This window comes from Prinia subflava, chromosome 5 (assembly GCF_021018805.1).
Source record: "Prinia subflava isolate CZ2003 ecotype Zambia chromosome 5, Cam_Psub_1.2, whole genome shotgun sequence".
NCBI lineage: Eukaryota > Metazoa > Chordata > Aves > Passeriformes > Cisticolidae > Prinia > Prinia subflava.
Genome location: NC_086251.1, coordinates 52,124,871 through 52,140,985, shown reverse-complemented (window position 1 = coordinate 52,140,985; position 16,115 = coordinate 52,124,871).

The following is a 16,115-nucleotide window of genomic DNA, read 5'->3' as shown; positions in this document are numbered from 1 at the left end:
CTTTTGAATTAGAGGCAAAACAAGACAAGAAACTTTTTAGGAGCAGCTTGTGGCCTCAGGAACAGAACCACTGATACAGTCTTACACCTGGCCAGAGTGTAATGAGCCCTGTGAAGACGTATCAAGTCTGAGGGTTGACCTGCAACCTCCCAGAGTTGCTTAATAATATTGTAAGACAACTTTGGACGTGCTTTGTGAAAGAAAAGGTCTTAATAATGACAAAAATAACAAACACTATCAAACAAAAGAATTATAAGCCAAGCACAGTGCAGGGAGAACTCTTGCACTGGCTAAGGCAGTCTGAAAAACCCCAGGAAGTGCAGTCTTTTAAGTACTTAATGGTTTTGGCACCTTGCTCAATAAAATTGGTAACAGGTTTTGAGGTCCAGGTCCAGGTGTCCAACTGGTATCTCTGGCGCCTGACCAATTAAGACAAAAAGAACATCGGATTTTCTGGGTCTTTTACCCTCTAAAAACAGCAAGGGGTGAGTCTTAAACCTTTCCCTATGTGGAAACAACTGCTCGAGTGTGGGGCTGCATTCCTACAAACCACAGCCTGAACACCATGCCAGGACAGAGTTAAAAATAGATTATCTCTGCTGTTTGACCTGATCCTGCCCTTTGTGGGCACAGGAGTAGAGGTGTTCATTTGTCAAGTGGTGGCTGTTGACAGCTCTTTGTGCTGCACAGAGGGGCAGCGTGCCCTAGAACCATGTCAGTGTAAAGCAGAGTTCATCAGTCAGCTCTGGGGGTGGTTAGGAGCCTCCCCAGATGTCAGCAGACATTATGCACCTCTGGCCTGAGCGTGAATAGGGCAGAAGGAGCTGACCCCTCTGCAGCTCAGCTGAGCCTCCTGCCCTTGGCATTGCTCCCTGCTCTGCTCCCAGGCTTCCCTTTGCAGCAAGCTACAGACTGACCTTCAGGAGCAAACAAAAAGCACAAGCTCTCAGGTCCCATCAAACTCCTCCCCACAACTTTCCCTGCTAAAAGGGAAAAAAATGCATAACGTTGCAGAAAGTCACAGTGAAAGGGGTGGTTGAAAGTCATTACCTGTCAGATCCTCTGCTTGAGCAAAGCCATCAAACCTAAACATCCTTTTAGTTTTAATGGAGCAACAGAAGGGGATTTTGTTCCAGAGGAAAAAGTACTGTGTATCTAGGCCATGTATGCCTTTAAACTTCCTAACTTTAAAATGATACAAAACTGAATTAGTTAATAGTTTTATTCACATGTCAGTAAAACCCCTTGATCATTCAAAATCTCACACACCTCTCTGAATTGAGAAGGTTTCAAGAACTCACTAAAAAACGACCAAAATAAAAAAATAACCTGTCACTTTTTTTCATGTATTTTTCCTTTCCCCCCAATGATTTAAGCTTCCTGAAGTATTTATGTTGCTTTAAACTGTTTTACAACACTTCCAAGAAGTCTCCTGTCTGGAATCTCCCTGCTACATGCATGACCTCTCCTAATGCAGCCATGCTCTTGCCTGGCTTGTCACATATTTATTGTAGCACTGGCTGCTCTTATTAAAACCTGGACACGTTATGCTTCTGTGCATCTCTTATTTCTATAACTCTAGTAGAAATAATTCTAGGCAATTATTTTTCTGTTGTACAGCCCTTAAGGATAGAGCAGGTCATAACTTTGTATGATAAAGTCTATGGGACTCAGACACCCTAAATTTAAAGAATTTAAAGGAGCCATATGGCAAACCTTTGCCATATTTAAAATGCCACTCAATAAGTGATTTAATTAGAAGGAATCCCAGCTGTAAAGACATTCTTTCAACTTTAACGCCAGAATTCCGATCTGCAGACAATTCTACACAGAAAATGGTAATTAAACATTCTGTGCATACTCTGGGCTCATAAATTTTTCTCTCCTTTTCTCCATGAAGATTTTAAGGTCTGTAGAAGGCAGCAGGCTTAACATATGAAGATCAATTTCCAATTAAAACAAAAGAGAGAAAGAGAGTGAAAGATTCTGAAACTTTCCATTTGCTGTATGGGAAATGCACGAGGGTCCTGATACAAAGAGCTGTCTGAAGCTGTTTATCTCATGCCCAAAGGGCAGACAGCAGGATTCACAGCAGGCACAGAGAATGTAAATCTTTGGTATAATGCATCTCATAGGTCCCTTGATGCATCATTAAGATGGTGTGCCAAATCTAGCCACACTGACAGACTACATCTCCCTCAGGATAAAAAAAAAAAAAAAAAAAAAACCCCAAACAAACAAAAAAACACCCACTCCAACAACAACAAAAAACCAAACAAACAAAAAACCCAAACCAACAGCAAAAATTCCTCCCACCAAAAAATCATGAGCCTTTGCAAAAATCCAAAAGACATATTTTGGGTTCTAAATACCCATTTCTGATCGTAAAAGTACTTATCTTCATAATCACTTCATAATCTCTAAATCTGGAGTTAAAATGAGGGAAAGTGTTATCTCTGACTAATTTTTCTGGTTTGTGGAATCAATATGAATGTGGTTTAAACTGATGTATATAATGATTTCTAAAAAGTTTTATCATCTCTCTGTGTCCCAAGGAAGTGTTCTTACTCTCTTCAGGATGAAAAAGAAGGCCAGAATCTTGTATCTTCATTACTGTTAGGTATGTTTTTTCTCTACCACATTTTTATACCAGTGAACTAGCTGCAATCTCACTTTTTTTTCCTTATTATTAGGATATCATTAAGAACGATTGGATCTGACAAACTTTCTTCACTGATCTGTGTCCTGGTTGTCCAAGAGCTTTGGTTTTTTCTGTTTGAAAACTTGGACACCTTAACTTCCATTAAGAAGAAGAAAAAAAAAACAACAACCAAACCAAACCAAACCAAAACAAAATACAAAACAAAACAAAACAAAACAAAAAAACAAAAAACAAAAAACAAAAAACAAAAAACAAAACAAAAAAAAAACAACAAAAAAACCCCCACCACAAACCCAAAAAAAAAAAAAAAAAAAAAAAAAAAAAAAAAAAAAAAAAAAAAAAAAAAAAAACCACCACAAAAAACTGTAGGTTTGTTTCTCATCATTTCAAGCAGAAAAACTTTAAGCAAAACTGAGGAAAAAGTGTGTCCTGCCATCCATGGAAAGCAGGAAAAAAACCCCCAGACAGCTCCCTTTTCCTTTTGTCACTGGATCCTTAGAGCTGAAAGCCACTTCCCAATGTGACACTATTAAAACCTTGAAAGATTTAAATTTCCCATGGAGGGAACATACTCCAGAAAGATCTGTGTTATTGAGGGAGGATGGGTGCTTGTTGTCAGGCCAACACCAGCTGTCACTCCCCCTCCAACGCAGTCAGCATCTGCAAGGCCACAGATGATTGCCACTGGTGAATCTTCCTGTTCTTCCTCTTGTATTCATGGAATTTATATGAATTTTCTCTCTTTCTCTAATAGTGAAATTACAAGTTGATACCTCTGAATGATGACAGGTACAATGCAACCAGCTCTCAGCACCAGATCTATGTCTGTCAATACTCAGAAGTGTATACTTTATTGTACTGAGGACAATCTCTGTCTTCTGGTCAAGAGAGACTGAAAAGTGGGCTGGATTGGACCTTTTTTGGGCTTGCAGATGAAGCTTTTTCTCTGAATTAGTCCCTCAAAGGAGATCTTTCTGATGCCTACATAAGCAACCTAGAAAGCTTTCTGAATAACCATAAAAAAGAAACCTGATTTCTTATTTACCCCCACTGAAAACACACACAAAAAACCCCAAATGAAACCAAACAAAAACCCCAAAACAAACAAGTGAACCCCTCCCAAAAAAAACCCCAATGTAAGCAAACAAACAAAAAACCCTCAAAACCTTTCAGCAAAATTGGGACAAAGAAAAAACTAAGGGAAGAATTTGCCTCATCCCCAAAATTTTGCCTGTGTGTAAAAAATCTATTGCAAGGAATAAATAATACAAAGGCTTAGGAAATAAAAAGGGGAAAGGCAGAGGAAATGAAGAAAACCTGTGTTCTTCCTTCTGTGCACCTATTTTCCATGCTATTTCTATTCACAACTAAGGTAGAATTTCCTGAGGACCAATTAGGGTTTCTATTGGCAGAAGTACACAGCAGCATCCTTGGTAAAATTTTCCATTTAAAATCTCTAATCTGCATGTTATCTGATTCTGAGTAACCTTCTTCTAAGTAGAATTTATGCACTCGCTCTCTCTTTGGATGCCCCTTGGGACAACAGACTATGTATAGCACTTATTCACTTAAATTTCTCTTTTTTTAAAAAAAAAGCTCACAAGTTCTTCCAAGTTGGTTTCTTTGTAATGATTTAAATTGACTTCTTCACAGCAGCACAGCAATGCAATGATCAAGAGTGGCAAGAACAGCACGCTTATACTCGACATATTAGAAAAAATATTATATATTTGGTTGTTTGAAAAAGCAATAAAATGACCAGAGTGGGAAAAAGCCCCTAGAAATCACAATGATACGGTGTTTCAAATAGAAATTATTCAAACAATCAATCAGCTGAAAAACATGGACTCATCCCAGCTTCTCCTGCACAGTAAAAGCTTCTTGCCATGATTTTCTTCAATTTAGATGATAAATATTGCCTGCATGGATCATTTTCAGATTACCTGACAGGTAAACATATTTTTAGATCTCTTTTAAAAAAAAGAACAACCCTGGGTTTTAAGGATATAGACCTTATTTTCAGAAAAGAAAAAAAAGAAAAAAAAAAGAAAAAGAAAAAAAAGAAAAAAAAGAAAAAAAAAGAAAAAGAAAAAAAAGAAAAAAAAAAGAAAAAAAAAAGCCTTTGAGAAAGGCCTTTGAGAGATGCAGCCATCAAGGTTCCAGCTGGAGGCCAGGGGATGCTTAGTGTGTCACATCTGGCCCATCTTTGAGCACTGGAAACCTGAACCTGTGCCATTTTGGAGCTCTGGCTTTATTGGAATGGAGCCTGGAACCGTGCCTGGGAATAGCCTACTCTGCACTGGATGACCTTCAGAGTTCCCCCACTCTTATCCACATCTGAAGCATCTGGCAGAAAGAGGAAAGATAGGAAAAACTGTTCAAATGATTAGGTAGGGAATTTGTGACTAGTCAGGTTTGACAGCAGTCTACAGATTTTATCCTGTAGGGGGAACATAAAATCGTGAAGAACCTTTTTCATGCTGCACATCCTGCAATTTCTTTGGCTTCCTCTCCCCTTTTCAGAAGCCCAGCTACAATCCATGGTTTGTGCTGACATGAACTTTCTGCACATGGTGCCCCCACCTCAGAGTTTTCAGCCCTGAACGCTGTGAAGAAGATAACTTAATATTTGATCAGACTCATGGTGCTTTCTGGGAAAAAAACAAAACAAAACAAACAAAAACCAAACCAAAACCAAAACAAACACACCCCCACCAAAAAAAACCCACCAAAAAAACCACAAACCAACAAAAACCAACCCAAGGAACTCTGCTTTTGAGAAACAAATATGACATGCAGTGATGTATTTCCATAAGGTGCTAGAAGACTTTAAACTCCTGAATTTCTCAAATTCTGTTAAGGGACATACAGCATAGAGTTCTCATACAAAGCTTTTACTTTAAAACCAACAATTCAGACATTAAAAATGAGGTTTCTTTAAATTTACTAAGCGCCAGCACAAAGACAGACTTAGGAAAAGCATTTATCAGCTGCAGCTTCAAACCTGAAGATTTAGTTTGAGTTTTCTCATTTTGACTTGAACTCAAATTTCTTTTTAAGGATGAATTTTGCACGAGCACTTTCCATTGGAGTTGGAAATCTGGTTTTCAAATGCCAGTTCCAAGGTGCCATTAGCCAGAGTGAGCCAGCACTATTTGACTTCTTGATTAGTTTCTCTCAGAATAAGACACAAAGTGAGAAATTTTGAATGTCTATTAAAAGGATCCTTTGCCCCAGAAAACAGGGGTGTCTGTATGAACATGAGTACAAAAGTCTAAAGACTGTGACTGAAAACTTAAAATCTTTAAAACACCTTTATAAAGTTTTCTCTGTGTTTAGTCTAGCAAGGAACACATCTGTCATGGTGATGGTAGAGAATGTGTTTCCAAAAACGTGATCAAATTTTGGCAGTGCTCAGGCATCCAGCATGGTTATTGCCACCTCATGAGGATCAAGCCCAAAGCAATGCACTAAATAAGCTCTCCTGTGGGATAAGGAATCACCTTTCTACAGGTGAGAAAGAAAGGGGTTAAGGGAAAACTCATGATGGAAAAGAAAACCTGACTAGTCATGACCACATTTAGGTTAGTGATAGCTGAAGAAACTGCAACTTCCAGTGGGAGCTCCAAGCACCACAAAAGACTCTTTGTCCCTCTGAATAATGTGCTTCTTTGTTAGCTTCATACTGGCTGTAACTGTCCTAAATTAGGAGTAAAGTAACAAAACCTTCAGCTCACCAGTGTCACTTCATTTTGCTGCTGCCTCATTCCCTCCTTTCACACTGCACAGGACCTGCCAGGATTGCTGGTGAGCTGCAGAGTCTGTATGTCCTCACAGAAGGGCTACAGAGGATGCTTACTTAACACATTCATGTAGCTGCTTTTGGCCTCATGCCATATGAACTGCCCTTTCATGAGATTTAATTCTACATATCCGTGATTATCTTCAAGGGGAAAAAGAATTTAAATGCCATTCTTTCATTCACAGCCAAATGCTTTTCATACAATCTAAAAATCATCTTGTAGCTCCTTCACAGCCCTGCCCCTTCCTCCTCCCCTCTTACATCTGCTGCTATAAAATCCAGCCTGTTCCATATTTCTAAAAATTGAGAACTAGATTTCTGAATCACTTCACCTTTGGTTGCTACTCACATTATTAATCTTTGTGTTGAAAGAAAAGGTTCAGTTGGCTCTCAGCAGTTGTTATTTTAGTGTCTGACAGGCACAGGCTTCCTTCTCAGTCTGGGGACTTAGTTACATTCCTTATTTACATTCCTATATTCTGTCTCACTATTGAAGTTTTCCCTAGCTCTCATTCAGACAAAGTTCCCACTGAGATTTTAAAGGTCCCCCTCAAATAAATCTTAGCATCTCTCTTTTGTGTGGAACTCAGGATAATGAAACCTGAATCCAAGGTGTTTGTGCTGGTCCCTTGCTCATGTAATTCTGCTACAGCTCCAATCAAGTGAAAATTTACCCTGATTGCTATAAGAAGGAAAGAATGCTTGCAAGAGTGTTGAAACACTGCCTTTTTTAGGCAACATTCTGCATTTCTTCAGTCCAAAGTAACACAGATTTGCTTTCTGGCATTCTTCAAACCCCAGGCTTTCCAGGTGTCACTACAATAAGAATTCAATTTGACATAAGGGGGTAGATTCTCCTGCCCCTAATCAATGTCCCTCTTCACCTAGTGAGATGAAATTACAGCAATGGCCAGCAAATGAGGCACTGGCAAAGGTATTTGCAAAAGCAGGTTTAATGTTACAGTGAAACCATGACAAAATTTGTTGGCAAGGTTCACTCTACTGCTATGGCTAGGGCACACAGAGCAAAGTCAAACTATAATCTAGAATCAATCAATCTAAAATTAAAATCAGCTTAAAACTACCTACATGGAGGCTGAGGATGGAATAGGGTAAGCATAGGAAAGGGTAATGATAAAAAGGTTTAAGGAAGATGTTCCTGTTGAGTTACAAGGTTCATAGTGGAGCTCGTTGTTAAACTTAGCCCTGGACTTGACCAGGGGTTTAGGCCTAAAGGTTTTAACAACGCTTAAACTTAACAGTGCTTAATTAATAAACAGTATAACAAAAGATTCTAAAAGAATTTAAAAGAATTTAAAATAAGCATAATAACTTACAACCCTACCTTACTTACAAATCTAACACACTTAGGAATCTAAGAGAGCAACATTCATAGTACATGTGTTATAGCATATCCACACCTGCACCCACGCAGACCTAAAGGAGAACCTACAAGGTGTACACCTGTGAAAAAGTCCCCTTGAATTCAGTGAAGTGCCTTCAGTGAGTATGCCTTTGCATCTTCTCAATGGGAGAAGAGTTGAGCCTGGGGGAGTTGTGATATCAGCCCAGGCTCCGTTGCTGGTGTTCATCATCAGCCCTGCAAGTGCAGCAAACCCCTGTGAGATTTCCCTCTCAGGCTGGTCCCTGCCTGCTGCAAAACAGGAGAGCTCAAAGGGTCTCATTTAGGACCTCTGTTTACAGGGTCACAAGACAACTGGCTTTGGTTGTGGCAATCTTCCATCCTGGATGCAGTTTGAGATGGTAGTTTTGAAAGTTTGATAGCAAAAACAGTGTTCCACTTGGGTTGTAACCTGGGCAAGAAAAATTTTCAAGGACTTTGCATTAAAAAGCAGGAGGTTGTTAAGCAGTATAGGATCCTGGGAACAGAGAGTGTTTCTGGTAAGCTCAACAGGAACTTAGCCCAGGTGCTGAGTGTTTCTGGGGTCACAGTGCATCCTGAGCAGTGGGACAGGGAGACAATGTCCCATTACATGCAGCTTCAGAGAAGAGAGCAGCAGAGACACATTTCTCCACAACCTAAACCAAGCCAGAGTTCCTCACAGCTTGACTTGGAGTACTAGCTTGAAAGCCCTTAATTGTCCCACAGATATAAACATTTGAATGTCATTTAACACTAGGCATTGAGGCTAATTTTCCTATTCAGTGATTCTATAATTTTGCAAAATGTGTACAAGATGCAACATCGTTTATTACAATAAACAGAGAGTGTAAGAAGATTAAAATTCTGACAGAGGAGCTTTTCTTTGCAAAAGAAAAAACTTCATATGTTTGTGAATCATCCCTGAGATAATAATATTCCCTTTAAATATCATAAAGAAAAAAAATTCATGTTGCTTCTGGAAAACATCATGAATATTAATAAAAGACAAATGCAATTTGTCCATTTTGGGGATTAATGAGGTTTTTCCTTCAAAAGATTTTGTAAAGACATGTATATAGGTTTTGAAATGCTAAAGACACTACTAATCTGAGACAGATTTGTGTGTGAACATTTGTACCATAAATCTGGTAGGAATCACACTCAGTTTTAAAAATAAAGCCCAACTGGTAGCTGTTTGAGTCAGTTTGTACTCACTCCTCCTATGTGAGAAAGGTGTACAGTTTTGGACACATTTAAGCTCATAGCAGCACACTGCCAATGAACTCTTTGAGGAACTTTAAAGGTTTAGAATTTTCTTCTAAAGAAAGGAGGAAGGAAGACTAGAAGAAGCATCTCAATTTGTATTAAGGTGTCTTTTTAAACAATAGGAGTCTAAGTCATATGGCTGCAATAGGTAGTGTTTGAACAAAGATAGAGCCTTTCAGCTAACCACACATTCCATCAACTCATTACAGCACAGTTCAAGTGTGGTGTCAAACCCCAGCACCATTCCCACTTCACTGCTCACAATCCATCTGACTTGTGCCAAATGCTACAGGATTGTGGACGCTGTTGCCCAGTTCTCATCTCCTCTACAGTCTTATACAACAAGAGAATATCACTCAATTTGTGTTGCAGTTTTATAACATCAACAGCCAGTGTAATGATCTATTTTCCAGTTTCACAAAGATACAAAGATACAAAATATTTTTAAGGACGGTCAGAGAGTGTTTCTCTTTATTTACAGCTATCTTTAACTATATAGTTGCTGAAGAGACCTATATAATAGGACAAAACAATGCAAAGGTAATTTGGAGAGCAGGACTTATTCCTATCACTCACAAGAAAACTGCAGGGAAAGGCTGCAGGGAAATGATCTGGCAGTAAAAGCTCTAGACAGGATGCAAGAGCATCACAGTTACATATGACAAAAACAAATTGATCCCTAAGACATGATTTATACGCATAATGTCTTTGAAAATCTCAAACATGATCTGAAAAGAGTTGGAAAGAAAGTTATGGATGCTTCCCTAGTGACAACAGAATATAGATATCTTTATGTGTCAGTAAGGTTTAATACAAAAATAGGTGATGCATCTTGCTTGTGGGAATTACTGCTCCTGTCATTAGCGTAGAAAAAAGTCACAAGAACTATGATTAGTTTCTTGAGAGAGTTGGAAAAAAAACTCCACCCAAAAGTAAAAGAAGTCTTATTTCCTTCTTATCTTATATCATGCGTAACAATTTCTGTGACAAAAGTATGTAGGGAAAAAATTGCAGTCTGGGTGTGGAAAGATTTCTAAACCATTCAACTTCAGAGACTACACAACAAAGGAGGAAACAGGGAAGATGGTTGGTTTTCTGACAACTGCAATCAATTACCACATCAAAAATAAACTCTGATCACAGAATCACAGAATATGCTGAATTGGAAGGGGCCTACAAGGACCATCGAGTCCAACTGCTGGCCCTGCACAGGACCATCCCCAGGAGTCACATACTGTGCCCAAGAGTATTGTCCAAACTCTTCTTGAATTCTGTCAGGCTTGGTGCTGTGAGCATTTCTCTGGGCACCCTGTTCCAGTGCCCAACCACCCTCTGGGATAAGAACCCTTCCCTAACATCCAACCTAAACTGCCCCTGGCACAACTTCAGGCCTCTCCCTCAATCCTGTCACTGTCACCACAGAGAGGAGATCAGTGCCTGCCCCTTCTCTTCCCCTCATGAAGAAGTTGTGACTGCAGTGAGGTCCCCCCTCAGTCTCCTCTTCTCAAAGCTGAACAGACCAAGTGACCTCAGACACTCCAAATCAGAAACTAGAAATAATAATAAAGCTCAAGATGCCAAGAGATTGATATAAAAACTTTTCTCTCTCCCTTTTAAAAAATAATATAATCTAACACTTTGCCAAAAACACACTGAGAAAGTCTGAACCATTTTGAACTTATTCAGCATAGAAAGAAATAAAGGTCAGATAAAAAAAAGTTAATCAATTGAAATTGATTGACTAACTTGAATTGCCTAATAGCTAGCAAAAAAAAAAAAAGCAAATAATTCAGGCCATGGTATAGTTTTTGAAAGTCATATCATTTTTTTTTTTCTGAGGGAAGCATAGAGAAGAAGAACTGACACATACCAAGGCATTTTCTCCACTGCCCTAATTGTAATGTTTAACTTGCTCCCTGCAATTTTACAAATCTAAATGATTATGCTGGAGAAAATACTGGGCAAAGAATCCGGATTTACTTTAATTATAGGATTTTCAAAATGATAAATGAAAGCTTAGGAAAAAGGTGCAGGTTAAAAAAAATGTGTTTAATGGGGCCCAGAAGTGTCAATGAGAAATCTGAGATACTGAGAAAGAAATAACTAATGTTCTAAAGGATAAATGTGGTTATAGCCTTCAGTGATTATTAGTTTCTGGAAATATTATTCTGTACTGTTCTCAGGGAAAAATAAAAATGTTATCTATAAGAGTCTAGATTAAAAAAATTATTGCAAACCAAGTGGTTTAAGTGCCCTTTGGAAATGTTAAAGATTGAAGTTAGAGACATGAAGAACTGCTACACTGGAGTAATAAGCTGATGTCATTATCTCGGATCAAATAATGAAAACCTTTTCAAGGACTTATGCTGCTAGAACAGGAGGTTGTGACAATATAATCTATTTAGCTTCACAGAACCCCAGCTTTGTTTTGATTTAAGCTCAAGAACTGAAATAAGCCTGTCTCAAAAATAGAAACACTAGCAAGGCTTGATTAGAGAAAGTCTCTTATCTTCTCTCCCGTGCCACTGAAAGGCTGTCAGGTATGCCTGACTCTTGCTCAGACATAGGGAAAACAAGTCCCTTCTCTCTGGAGAGGTGAGCTCTCCCATGCCATGATTCCTGCTCATGCCAGGAAGAAATTCTGTGCTGGAAGGAAGAACCTGGCCCCTTCTGTGGGTATTACCATGGAGGAAAGGCAGGCTGATCCAACGGGCAGCTTGTGACATGAGATCCAAATTTACTTCTTTGGCTATTGATAGACTCTACTGTGGATAGAGTCTTTTTCTACAAAAATAGCAGAAGCACAGTGGTGCAGTGGAGATCATAAAGTGGCCAAGTAAACAGGGGAGATTAATTCAAGAACAACTCGGGAACAATCACCTTTTAATAATTTATATTCACAGTGCAGCTATATTGCAAGGCAGATTAACTTAACCACAGGTTATTAAAAGGTTTTGATGCAAGGAATAAACATATTTGTACATGCCTACATGAAAATCAAAATCACAAAGTCCAGCAGAAATGATGAGAAATTGCCTGCACTTACACAGCTATGTTTTCTGGTATAATGAAATGTATGTATATATGTTGTTAAAGCCTGTGTCATAATACATGAAAGATAGGACCTCTGCATTCCTCATTTTCTCTGTATCCAGATGACATCAACCAGGGTTGGATTTACAGATGTATTTAGATGTTGTAGATGTGTCTGTACTCAATGAAAGCTGAACCTAGAGCTCTGTGCAATTCTAAATGCTCTTCAGGTTCTGATATCTCAAGTGAGACATGATAGAAAAAGCTGGCACATTTTAGTTTAGTACAACAATACTGAAGTATCTCCTATTTTGATCTGTGAAACATTTGAAATCCTTTCTCCAAGATTCTCTTCCCTACATCAGCCTTCTTTCACCAGCAGTTACACCCTGGCCCACTAGCTCCATGTGTAAACTACACTTCCTTAGCTATCCTTAGCTATATCCGTGCCCTTAATTCTTTATGCAATCACTCCCTATCTGCTTCTTCACTTTAATCTTTTCAACTTCAATTTACTCCCATTTCACTTAATCTCTTCATCATCTGGCTTTTATCAGACTCCTTGTCCCCATCTGTCCACTCTGACATGCAGCTTTTGCACCAGGTATTCTCCTCCTCCCCTTTCACCAAGTGAAGTGGGCACGATGTTACAGAAGAGGAGACAGCTTCCCTGCTCCATGCTTTAATGCCCTTGCTTGTCCTGGTCCAGAACAGCTATTGCAGATCAAATCACATTTTTGATGTAGCATGAGCCTCACTCAGTTCAATCATGAGGGAATAATTCAACACATCAGCCAGGAAAACTAAAGTCTTGCATGTACAAACTTTTTGAGCATGTACAAACAAATTACTTTAAGATTCTGCCTTAGCTACATTTCTGCAGCATTTCAGGCACTGAAGAGCACACATTCTGACAAAAAAGGCACTGCTACCAAATTTAAAGTTCAAGAACTGTTGATATTTTTCAAGTTTACCAGAATTTTTTTTAAATTTAAGTTTGGTTTAGGAGTATTTTGCTTCCTGAGATTGAATCTAATAAGTCTAGCACCTAACATTTAGCCAAAGTTTAATCTTATCTTCTCATTACGAACAGTTGAAAGTTTGATTAACTTTCAGAAGAGCCAATGAACCAGTTTTACCCATGAAGATTTCCAGTCAATGAATTCTAGTTTTTAAGTAGATGTTGTTTAGGTTATAGTACATTAGATTCAAAGCTAAATTCTGCCACCACCATTTTTCTACCTTAAAATGACATATAAGCAGCCAGACTTTTTCTTCTAAATAAGTGCCTATATAAAACTTCTGGGTTTTGTAATGTTTCTGCCACAGCACTGCAATTACAGTCAAGTTAATTCAGCTCAAAGATTCCAGACTATTAGGACTGAGGAATGCACAGACTGCAATTTATTCTCTAATGATATTGTGGTAAAGGCAAGCCGATCACTTGCTACTAGAGTTGAAATACATGGCCTTAAATGAAAAAGGAAGCATAAATTAATTAAACACTAAAGTGTCAAGGTTTTAATGACTTCTCTACTGGGAAGCAGTGAATAACAGAAACCTTTAAACAGCTGATTAGAATAACATTCATATACCCGTGATGTTGTTTCAATTTAGTAGTTGAAGAGATACTCTGTTGGAAATATAAGAATTCAGAGCAACAGCTCTTTTACTTTGCTAGCCAGAAAAGAATAAGTTGCAGTTATACATTTTATAATCAATTGTGTATGAATTCATATTTGAAGACAATTCTACCAATCCAGTCAGGTTACAGCACCAGCTAGCCCCTCTCAGCTCTGAGCCGAGGGAAAGCAGCAGTGGATTAGCCAGCATGGAGCACTCCAGCTGCAAACAGGGAAACCCAGATTCCTTATCCAGTCTGGAAGAAGGGCTGGCAGCTCCTCTCCTCACCCAGCTGGAAGGCTGCACATCCAAGAATGCCTGGATGGAACAGTTTGCTCATCACAGGAGTTTGCATGGCAGCTTCTCCTTATGGCCTGATCCACGGGTTGCACCTCCACCTTCCTTCCTGTCACACCTCTTACCTCCTTGCTGAGGAGGGACAAAGGGCAGGCATTCTTCTCCTTTCAGCCTCCACTTCACTGGTTCACAGTTCTCCCCTTGCTTAGATGAACAAGCTGAAATCTTTGTGTCAAACATGCACTGTTGAGAACAAGCTGGTAACACAGGGACAGCACTGTTTTCAGTCTGAGGCACTTGCTGTATTTGTTTATGGAAAACAGCGTCCTCAACTAATGATGCAGTTACCCTGGAAATGTTCCAATTCAGTTTAAATTAAAAACATCACTTCTGCTAAGAGAGCTGGCATCCCTAGAGAAAGGAAGAATAACTTTCCCCTTCCATTGAACTGAGGTGGGGTATAGGACACAGAGTTCCCCTTGGTGATACAGGGAGATGAACCCACAGCTCCAAATCACCATGTTTCTCTAAGCAGGATGAAAATAAGTCGTTATTTAGAGGTATGTCTGCAGTCCTTCTTTCTGGTCTTTTTCTGCTTCTAAAAAACATTTACTTGCTTTTGTAACCAGCAAGAGAACCCAAAATCTTTTGTTCCTCTGGGGAATGTGCAGTTTCCTAGGCTAGAGACTCATTTTCATTTTCTTAGGACTATCTCAGCACTAAATTTTGCAACTATAGAGCTCCCAATCCACCTCAGAGCTATGACACCACTAACCACCAGCCTACATAATACCACAAAAGGTGGGATTCATCCTCGACATAGGGGACACAGGAACAGCATTAAAAGTAAAGATCAAGGGCAACGAAATTCTAAAAAATTGGTTGTTAGGAACCTCTCTGAGAGAAATCTGGACACCTAAGGTAAGAAGAAAGACTTGTCTTTAGTTCCCTCAAGCCTTAGAACCTAATTTTGGGGGCAGTTAAAATAGGGAAAAGGATTGATGGAGAACCTCCTCTCTTAGCATTCCTATAAATCTATTCCTCCATTTTCATTTATATGTGCCAGTAAACAACGTATTTCAATAAAACACCTGTATTAAACAAAATAGCACTATTTTTTACACCTTATTTTGAAAGTCTTTTGAATGAACTTAAGAGGCCTTAGTGTTTTGAGTGAATAGCTATGCCAAGCCACCAGCAAGCTGCACAGCCACTGGTGCCTGATTGGGATGAAGATGGGAGCTGTCACTTATAACAAGCCATAACTAGCAGGAAAAGGGCTAAGTCCAGATGTAAAGGGATGCAATAAAATTTTGTCCCTCTCAGTGAGTGAAAAGAAGTTAAACTTGGTGTTTAATGGGCCACCTGGTGCTTTGCAAACACGAATCAATTGCCTTCACAATATCTTATTAAAGGCAGGTGAGCCAGCCCCATAGAGTAGATTACTGGGGGAGGGCAGTTCTACAGTGCAACAATGCTAATTACACTTCACCTCTGCCAAGGCCAGCTGCTGCCTTTCAGTCCTGGGTAAACTCTGCTTCCTGGCTGAGGACTGGCAGGTCTTGCCTGTCAGCAAAGCTTACCTGAGGCTGCCAGGGGTGTCGTGGTGTGTGCCTTCCTGCTGCCGGCTGCTCAGCCTCTTCTGGAGTGCTTCTCCCAGCCTGCTCCCAGGAGAGCATCCTCCTCACTCAGCTAACAGCCAGCCCTGGCTGCTGGAGCTCTGAGCCATGCACAGCAAACACAACACTAATGCAGTCCCTCAGCACACAGCTCTGAATAGATCCTTGCAAGGCTCCTGTGGTGTGTAAATGTCTCCTACCCTTCCTGATCCCTACTGAAGGACTAAACGTTTGCATTTCAATAGCTCCTGATCTTTTGCTTAACTTAAAGTTGATCATTCAGCCCAGGCATAAAAAGCATTAATTAGATAGCCTAGAATGTCAACATTATTAGAATTACAAGGTTTTCCCCACCTGAAATTCTTTCTTTGCTCTTTAAACAGGAAAGCCTCTCAAACCTTACAACACCCTCCCCACCCCCCCCCCCAG